The 10,000-nt window shown below is 36.8% G+C and overlaps 1 protein-coding gene across 17 annotated transcripts in view; it reads right to left on the reverse strand.

Annotated features, from left to right (window-relative positions):
* LOC144959892 (roundabout homolog 2-like) overlaps window positions 1–10,000 on the reverse strand; it is a 238,293-nt gene that overhangs the window by 227,524 nt on the left and 769 nt on the right. For all 17 annotated transcript variants that reach the window (XM_078892727.1, XM_078892715.1, XM_078892725.1 and 14 more), the window contains exon 1: window positions 9,765–10,000. This exon is cut by the window's right edge and continues 769 nt beyond it. The gene's annotated coding sequence lies outside the window, so the exon portion shown is untranslated. The remainder of the gene's footprint in view (window positions 1–9,764) is intronic.

A 10,000-nucleotide genomic window follows, 5' to 3' on the forward strand; every position in this document is an offset into this window, starting at 1 on the left:
GGAATGAAGTAATGGATTCTTAGCGAAACTCTACACGACTTCAAAGGGAAACACCAAGATCAGGAGAAGAAGGAGGGGGGAGAGAAAGGGGGGGGGGGGGGGGGGACGGAGGGATGATAGTTGTAGTGATGTGAGAGTAGCCTTGGTAGAAGTTTTGTCGTATCTTTCTCTGAAGGATGGATGGGTGGATGGATGGATTGAAGGATGGAAGTTTGGACGGATGGATGGATAAAAAGATGGATGGCAGGATGGATCGGTGGATGGATGGGTGGATGAATGTATGGATGAAAGGATGGATCGGTGGATGAATAGATGGCTGGATGGATGGATAGATGAATGAATGGATTATTGGATGGAGGGAGGGATAAATGGATGGATGGAGAGAAAGACAGATGAGAAATGGAAGTAGGCAGAAGGTAGTGAATTAATGGATTCTGTCAGATAGTAGGGCGCGGTGCTATCAACGAAAACCAACCATAACATACACACACACACACACACACACACACACACACACCACGACAGTACAGTCTCTCTCTCTCTCTCTCTCTCTCTCTCTCTCTCTCTCTCTCTCCTTTCTTTCCTTCTCCCCCCCCCCCTCCCTTTTCCCCCCCCCCCCCACTCTATTATCAACGTATTAGTCTGTCTAACGACCTGTCTCAGCTTAAATACCCGCCTACCTACATATCTACCTACATATATATATATTTATAAAATATATCCACCCATCCATCCACCCATCTATCTATCTTATCTACTTACCTACCTGTCTATCTATCTATCTATCTATCTATCTATCTATCTATCTATCTATCTATCTATCTATCTATCTATCTATCTATCTATCTATTTATCTACCCATCTTCTAACACGAACACACTGACATATTTCATCGACAACGGAAAGAAACAGTAGAAGTGTCAGCAATACGATACACACAAACAGACACCTCCCAGGGATACACACACACACACACAAACAGACACCTCCCAGCGATACACACAAACAGACACCTCCCAGCGACACACACACAGACACCTCCCAGCGATACACACAAACAGACACCTCCCAGCGATACACACAAACAGACACCTCCCAGCGATACACACAAACAGACACCTCCCAGCGATACACACAAACAGACACCTCCCAGCGATACACACAAACAGACACCTCCCAGGGATACACACAAACAGACACCTCCCAGGGATACACACAAACAGACACCTCCCAGCGATACACACAAACAGACACCTCCCAGCGATACACACAAACAGACACCTCCCAGCGATACACACAAACAGACACCTCCCAGCGATACACACAAACAGACACCTCCCAGCGATACACACAAACAGACACCTCCCAGCGATACACACAAACAGACACCTCCCAGCGATACACACACACAAACAGACACCTCGCAGCGATACACACAAACAGACACCTCCCAGTCTATGTCGATCTGATTGTACACAATCTGTACCACAATATTTGTAAACAAAACATAAACAATACACCCCACACGGTGGGTATGGCATGACGCCTGGTGTTATACCGTACAGTTAACAACCACTTGGGCACAGAATAAACATTATCTATGATCGGCTACAATCTCGGAGTACTTCCAAAAAAAAAAAAAAAAACCCCAAAAAAACATATTTTTATAAAACAAAAAAGAAACAAAAAAAAAAAAAACAAAAAAAAATTAAATTAAAAAAAAAAAAACCGAAACATTTATTTAACATGATCCGGCGGGACTGAATTGCACTTTGTTCTTTTTTTTATTTTTTGTCTTTGTTTATGTATGCGCATGGCTAAGAAGCTCACAACATTGCCATCCGGAAGTAGAACGGATCAACACACAAAACTGTGTGTGTAACTTAAGCGTTTATAATCTGATTAATACAGTTTAGTGAGCATTAATAAAAAACACGGATGGCAAAAGAGCAATAACAAAGACCCGAGTGACGTCAACTTCGTTCTATCTATAGCCGGCATAGCATCAATATAAAGCGTTTAAGAATTTCTCCTTGTAATTTTTTTATTCTTTCTTTTTTCTTTTTTTAAAGTTAAAAGAAAAACAGACAAAACAAAGTAGGTCAACTTTTTTAAAGAACTCAATAATGGGTGTTATATTGTAGGAGTGTTATGAAACCGATTGTAAACACAGTATCACGTGCCTGAACCCAGTGGTTTTGTGTACTCTTAGTGCAATTCTGGTTCGTGAGTATCAAAGTATAATGTATTGGTTTTGTTTACATTTCTATTTATAACTGTGATAGGCGCCTCGTCACGTCCAATAAAATAGGTAACGTTTGAGAGTGGACAGGTGGTAAAATATAAAATGGGTTTTTAAAGCGCTCTTTGGGCTTACCCACATCCCTCTGCCGTCTTTCAGATAAAGACGTCGGGCACGTACGGAAAAAATACTAAGACTTAAGAGAAAAGCCGCTAGACCTAGCCATTCATACCAAGCTCGAAAAAAAAAAAAAAAACAGAAAAAAAAGGCAGAGAGTTCTGTAGAGAAACTGTTTTTTTAATGTCTTTTTTAAAGCGCTCTTTAAAAAACGATTTGAAGATAATTTTTACTAAATTACTAATTAGTTTTGTGTGTTGGTCCGTTATTCTTCCGGATGGCAATGCTGTGAGCTTCTTAGCCAAACGCAAGCTATCTAACCCGTTCAATAAAAGCCAACTCCGACCAACCCGACTCCGAGCCAATCTGTGACGGAATCAAGTGGTTATTACCCACAATCCACTCTTAACTTTTCCTTTCCTACAGGCTATAGTTATAGACCTATTACGGCTCTCATTGTTATATTGATAATATTAATGGTAGATTGTCACTTGGATGCGGGGATGGGAGCAATGTAGGAATCAATCGAAGTCAACAAGGTGGAGGTTGGGGGGGGGGGGGGTGGGGGGGTAGGAGTTAGGGGTGAGGGAGAGGAGGTTAGGGGTGATGGGGGGGGGGAGGGGTTTAGGGGTTAGGGATGAGGGGGGGGGGGGGGAGGCCATAACTATGTCTTCCTAAGTCTAAACGTAAGACTTTCGGCTTCATCTTTTTTGCTCTTTAAGGTTAGTTCTCTTATCCTATTCGGATGCTGTTGGTATGGTGGGGGTGTGGTGTGATATTGTGAGGGAGAGTATAAAAGAGTCATTAGTACATATCTAGTATTCTTCATCTATTTGTCTTTTTGCAAGAAAGAGCTAAACAATACAATATGATAAACAACAACAACAGCAAAATTAATAATAATAATAATAATAATAATAATAATAATAATAATAATAATAATAATAATAATAATAATAATAATAATAATAATAAAAGACATCTTCAAAAACATTTAAACGAATCTCCTTTTTAAAGAATCAGATTTTTAGTGAAATTTACGCTTGATAATCTAACGTCAGAAATTACTAGATACTGTAAAGATGATATCATTACGCGTTACTATTTAGGGAGATGTGTAGAATAATAATTTGTAGTTCACCATCATCATCATTGCCTTTTTCACCCTGGGTCAGGGTAGAGGCCACAGACAAACAGTTTCCATCCTTATCTATCCTGAGCTAACTTTTTTTTATCTCATTCCATGTCTTACCATTTCTCTGTCGGCTTTGTCAGTTGTCCTTCATAAATTCTGTCATTCCAGAAACTCTTCGGTCGCCCAAGCTAAACACACAATAACCTTAGATCCTGACGGCGCATTAAATGGGTTAATCTCGGGATTCAAATTCCAGGGTTCGAGTACAAGGTACCAATCCAATCATATCACAATTGGATGTTCCCGCCCTGCCTGGTCGGAATGAAATAAATCAAAAAAATACAATGGACAGCTTATTATAATACGTCGCCTAAGTATAGCCAGCCATTCAAATTCCACTCATTTGACAACAATGGGAGTTTCCTCTAAGCCATACGGCAGTATCAATCTATCTAGCCCTGACACACAGACCGGTCTTGTCCGGACAGTCTCGTTTGTGTGAGTGGCCGAGTGGATAGAGATATAGATGAGATACGGGTCGCGGGCGGGTTCCGTTGGTAACATTTATTACGATGTATTCCTGGGAAATAGGCACTAACTGTCTGTTATGTTGTCAACTTGGCAAACACGTCTTATCACACACACACACATACATACACACACACACACACACTTCAGGACATCCCCTCCTCCCACGGAGACATACACACACACACACACACACTTCAGGACACCCCCCCCCCCACACACACACCCAATCCATTGTCAAGACAATTCAGACTGAGCGCCGCTTTAACATAGATGTCACCACATAAACCACGATGATTAAAAAACAACAACACAGATATAAATAAAGACAAAACAAAAATAAATAACTACATATATAAATAAAAAGAAAATAAATAAACAAAAAAAAATTAACACAAAGATGAAGAACAAAAAATAGAAGAATTAAAAATGGATAAATAGACTGAATAAATAAAAACATTAAAATCCAGACAAGTACTAGTCCAACAGAGCCGGAGTTTACCCCGGTTTCTATAGCGTGAAATTGACAATAGCAATTGCTTGCTATCCTTCGGACAGGATGCTAGTCTATCGCAAAGTACTTCCCGCCAAATCTAACAGACTCAGCAACCCATTTACTACCGGGTCGTGGACAAGGGGAGGGGGGTGGTAAGAGTTTATGCCGGTTTATAAACGTCAAACGGACAATAACAAATGCTTGCTATCCTTAATTAATTTCCGCCATATCTTATAAGCTAAGCTACCCATTCACTGCTGGGTCGTGGGGGGGGGGGATGAAAAAATCAAGACAGAATACAGAGAAATATTTGATATTATAAGCTATAATAGGTTTCGATTCACTTTTCAATAACATTTTGATGTTTGAAATATTTATAAAGTTCAATTCAGTCTAGGTAAGTGTTTTATCTATGTTTCATGTAATCCAACCTTCCTCGATATGTCCATCAATTTCCTGTGAGACTCTCGCGTGTTCTCGCTGCGGTAACTTTCGTTTTCCTGTCGGGAGCTTTTATCACAGTTTTATCTAAATTGCGTTTCAGGGACTAAGATACATCTGTTATAATTGTGATAACTGTGATATTATATATATATATACATACCCTAGCCCTTGTTTAACACACACACACCACATAACTCGAACACTACCACAGGGAGAAGGGGAAAGGGTGAAGAGATAGGTAGAGAGAGAGAGAGAGAGAGAGAGAGAGAGAGAGAGAGAGAGGGGGAAAAAGAAAGAGAGAGAGAGAGAGAGAGAAAGAGAAAAAGAGAGAGGGAAAAAGAAAGAAAGAGAGAGAGAGAGAGACAGAGAGAGAAAGAGAGAGAGAGAGGGGGGTAGAAAGAGAGCGAGAGAGAGAGAGACAGAGAGAGAGAGAGAGAGAGAGAGAGAGAGAGAGAGAGAGAGAGAACACGTCACATTTTTTTATAAATCGACTGACATTTCATTTCGACGCGCTTAAAAATGGTGATGATGATGATGATGATGATGATGATGATGATGATGATAATGATGATGATAAAGAGCAACAACAACGACGATAACAACAACAATAACTACAACAATAATAACGATAACTGCAACAACAACAACAGAAACACCAACAATAACGGCGGTGAATTATAAAAGAGTTTTGTGTCCATTGTGAAGTAAATTTGTTACGAGGATTATATTATTATTACAAATAGCTATTGTTGTGTATTATATTATTTGTAAGAGCAATGTAAACCACTAAAGATCTTCCATTTTGTGGACAATAAAGAATTATTTCTAACAACAATATGTAATGTGCGGCTATGTGGTCTAGTGGTATGGCACTGGCTTTCGGACCGGAAGGTTCCGAGTTCGAGCCTCGCTTGGCGCATAGTGAAGTCACTGGAAAAAGGCTATTTAATGTACACTCACAGTCTCTCATAGTACTCAAGTGTAAAATTATGAGAACCTGGCCGTCAATAGCGTTGTCTCTGTCGAGGGAACAAAAATTGTATTATCGCCTAACAGGCGTCATGTCTCGTCCTACATGTTACGTGTTGTTGTTGGTCAGAAACCAATGCCCTCTATCTATAAAAGTCTATAGTATAGTCTTCAGCCTGCTTGGTCAGAGATACTTTGTAAAGCGCATTGAGCACGTTTAGTGGATAATGCGCTATATAAAAGCTCAAGTGTTTTTGTTTTTGTTGATGGGATTTTGTTTGGGGGGGGGGGGTTATTGGTTGGTTGGTTGGGTCTTTTGTTTTGTTTTGTCTTTTTTTGTTTTGTGTTGTTTTTTGTTGTTTGTTTTGTTTTTTATTTGGGTTTTTTTTTCTTTTTTCTTAATGTGTCAATCAAGACGGGTCCTTGGTGCTGAAATGACCTAAATGTGTTGCAAGCGCCGTAAAACCCTTAAAAACAAAACAAAACAAAACAAACAAACAAACACAAAAACAAAAACAAAAAAACAAGACGGGTCCAAAATGTATTTTCTGTCAGACAGTCAATCTGATAAACTCCATATTGTTTTGAAAAGAGGAAATGCCAGGTACACGTCAACACAGAATGTATGTAATCCCGCGCTCCAATAGGAAGATTCTAGATAGATCTCGTTAAAAAACGCTGACGGCCTCTTTAACAAGTTTTATAGATTTATATCGTTGGAATATTTGGGGAGATAAACTGTCAGTTTTTTGGGGGATTCTTGGAGTTTCTATTTCCTTTTTAAAAATTTGGGTAGGGGGGGGGGGGGGGGGGATTTGACTCGTGAGGAAAGCAGGTGTCTGTTTAAATATGGGGGAGATTTGGAAAAAGAAAAAAATTTGAATAAAATAAACAAAAAAAAATTTAAAAAAATAAAATGCGCATGCGCATAGACGATTATCTACAGGAAGCTGGGTATAACCTCACAGCCGATTTGAATTATTTGTTTTTAATCCATGGCACTAATAAATAAATAAAACAAAAAAAAAAAAACAACAAAAAACAGTAACCCAACACCCCCCCCCCCCCCTTCTCTCTCTCTCTCTCTCTCTCTCTCTCTCTCTCTCTCTCTCTCTCTCTTTTTTTTTTTTTCTTTCTTTTTTTTTCTTTCTTTTTTTTTCTTTCTTTTTTTTTACTGTCAATGCTTTCTTTCTACCTATGAACTTGGTCTTCTTTTAAATCATAATTAAAAAAAAAAATATTCGTTCTCTCAACAGCATCTATCTAGTTCGTCTCCCTTACAAAACGTTTTCGTGCATTTCCAAGATAATAATATTTCTTTTTCCTTGGTTTGACGGAAAAACAAAACAAAACAAACTTACTGATTTGATAACACACTCACACACACACACACACACACTCCAACCCATGGATCTACAGGTTAGAAGATCAAACCGTTTATTATTGTTATGTTCCCTTCCTTTCATTTCATATATCTCTCTCATTATAAACATGTCAATGTGTAACTTTCAAACAGGAGATGGTGAGAGTGAGAAGGATCCATGTTATAAGAACATTGCCATCCTCTGAATAAAAAAAAAAAAACAAAACACGATAATAAAAAATTTAATTTGGCCAGAAAACTCGCCCTTCAAAACCCTCTCCCTACCACTTACAGCAAAATCGTCACATTTTTGTTACGACACAATATACATTTTTTCTTATTCAGATTTATTTTGTACATCATAAAATTTTAAGAATAATCTTTGTTTGATTAATTAGAACATAAAGTTGTTTTGTAGAGTGATTGTTTGTGTTTTAAAAAAAAAACGATCTTTCTGCTGGGTAAGCCTGCCATTTTGGAAGAATACTGAAAATTATCATTATTATTATTATTATTATTATTAATAATAATATTATTATTATTAATATTAATATTATTATTATTATTAATATTATTATCATTATCATCATCAACATCTTCATCAATAAATATTATTATAATTATTACCATAATTATTAATCCAAATTGACTTAAACTTTTGCAAGGCGCAAAATCCACAAAATATGATCTTTATAAAGGCAGACGTCCCAAGCCCTTGAACGAGTTAGAGGAAACATGAGTGACGGCTGTAGGGATTAGACGCCTCGATAGACAACACCGTTATAATCCGGGTACCCATTTTACACCTTAGTGTAGTGCGAGAATGGGAATTAAAAATAAAAAACTATTCCAAAGACTGAACTTTTTTGCCTTTCCCACAGCGGGACTCGAACGAGGGATGTACAAGTCAGAAACCGAGCGAGCGCTTTATCGCAAAACCACATTCACATAACCACACATCAGGTATATTTACATACAATTTTTAAAACTTGAATGAAAACGATGTTAATTAATTGCAAACCGTAAATGATTGATTATGAAGCGAATCGCGACTGACCGTGGAAATGAAAAATGCATAACACAGAATCATGATCATTTCAATTTCAATTCCAATTTCCTTTTTGTTTTGATTTGTTTCTTTTTTATTTGTTTTTCTTATTATAATTATATATCTGTACCTAGCGTGAAATGCAATATTATCTTTACAATCACGATATGGAGACAATGATGTATATAGACTGGTTTTGTTTTTTGTTTTGTTTTGTTTTGTTTTTACTTTCGGATAAATAATTGAAATAGCCTAAAAAACTAGAAAATGTAGAAACGTCTAAGTTTTTGTGGGTTTTTTTTCATAGTTTTCCATCACTAATCAAGTTTTTTTTGTGGTGAAAATTTATGGAAGACGCTAGAGTTATCTAATATAAGCCATCACAATACAGACGTACTTGTTTTTAGTAAAAGCGGAAGAAATTTGACTCAAACGAACCATTTTTGACGCATGTTCACTTTTTTTTTTTAAATTTTTGCGTAAAAAATCGCCTAAGTCAAATTTCTCCGGAGATAAAGATTAAGGGAGTATCTATATCTTGACTCATTTGGGCACCTCTATCAAATTTCTCCCTTTGTACAAAAAGTGTGATTGTATTATAACGGAGTATAGTATAGCTAGCATCTGGGGTTTTCACCAAAAAAAAAAAACAAAAAAAAAAAACAAACAAAAACTTGAATAGAGATGGAAAACTATGAAAAAAAACTAGTCTAGATGTTTCTATCATTTCTGGTTCATTAGCTATTTCAATACTCTATCCGGTAGTTTTGGGGTTTTTTTCAGTCCATTAGGCCCATGGAGCCGGATTTTGTCCCGTTTTCTGGCTATAGCGTGAAAAGGAAAATAGCAATTACTTGCTATCCTTTGGATAGGACACGAAGGGTACATAATATTCAAACGGTTCAATATTTTGGTCAGAAAACTCGTCCTTCAACTTCAAACGCTTCAAATATCGATCGACTAAAATGATTAGCTTGTCAAACCTACTACTTACTCTCTAACCTGGGATTTTATTATAAAGCGCTTTGAGCACATGTAGTGGATATTTATTACGCTATATAAAAGCTGAAGTTTGTTTTGTTTTGCTTGTTTCCTTTTTCTTTTTCTTTTTTCTTTTCTTTATTTTTTTAAATATTTTGGGGGGGGGGTGTATTGGCTTTGGTTTGTTTTGTTTGTTTGTTTCGGGTTTGTTTTTTTGTTTTTTTTTGTTTTTTGGTTTGTGTTTGTTTTTTTTTGTTTTTTTGTTTCTCTCTTTTTTAATTAATTTATTTCCTATAGCCTATATAGCCTAGGGTATTCTAAGATCTTCGTTTAAAATGAATTTCAGTAAAAACCAAACAATTTGCGTGTTTTCCACCACAAATCAATCGTTACAGTTACAATGTGTTAGTAATTTATGTTAAACAAACATTTAATACGAACCTTGATGAGTGAGATAATCCAAAACCTTTATATTATCACGATAATCCACTCGAATCAAAAACTATGAGATAATCCAAAGATTACGGGTAAAGATTAGCGGTTGTGATAATCCAATGAGAAATGAATTTTAATAATAAGATCAATAAATAAGTAACGGATGATAAATAATCCAATAGAATTTATGTCACTCGTTTTGACGTCATCAAAATTTGAGAAAACACAATTAGGTATAAAAT

Source organism: Berghia stephanieae, chromosome 14 (genome assembly GCF_034508935.2).
Source record: "Berghia stephanieae isolate SIO BIC M18660-M18661 chromosome 14, UCSD_Bste_1.3, whole genome shotgun sequence".
NCBI lineage: Eukaryota > Metazoa > Mollusca > Gastropoda > Nudibranchia > Aeolidiidae > Berghia > Berghia stephanieae.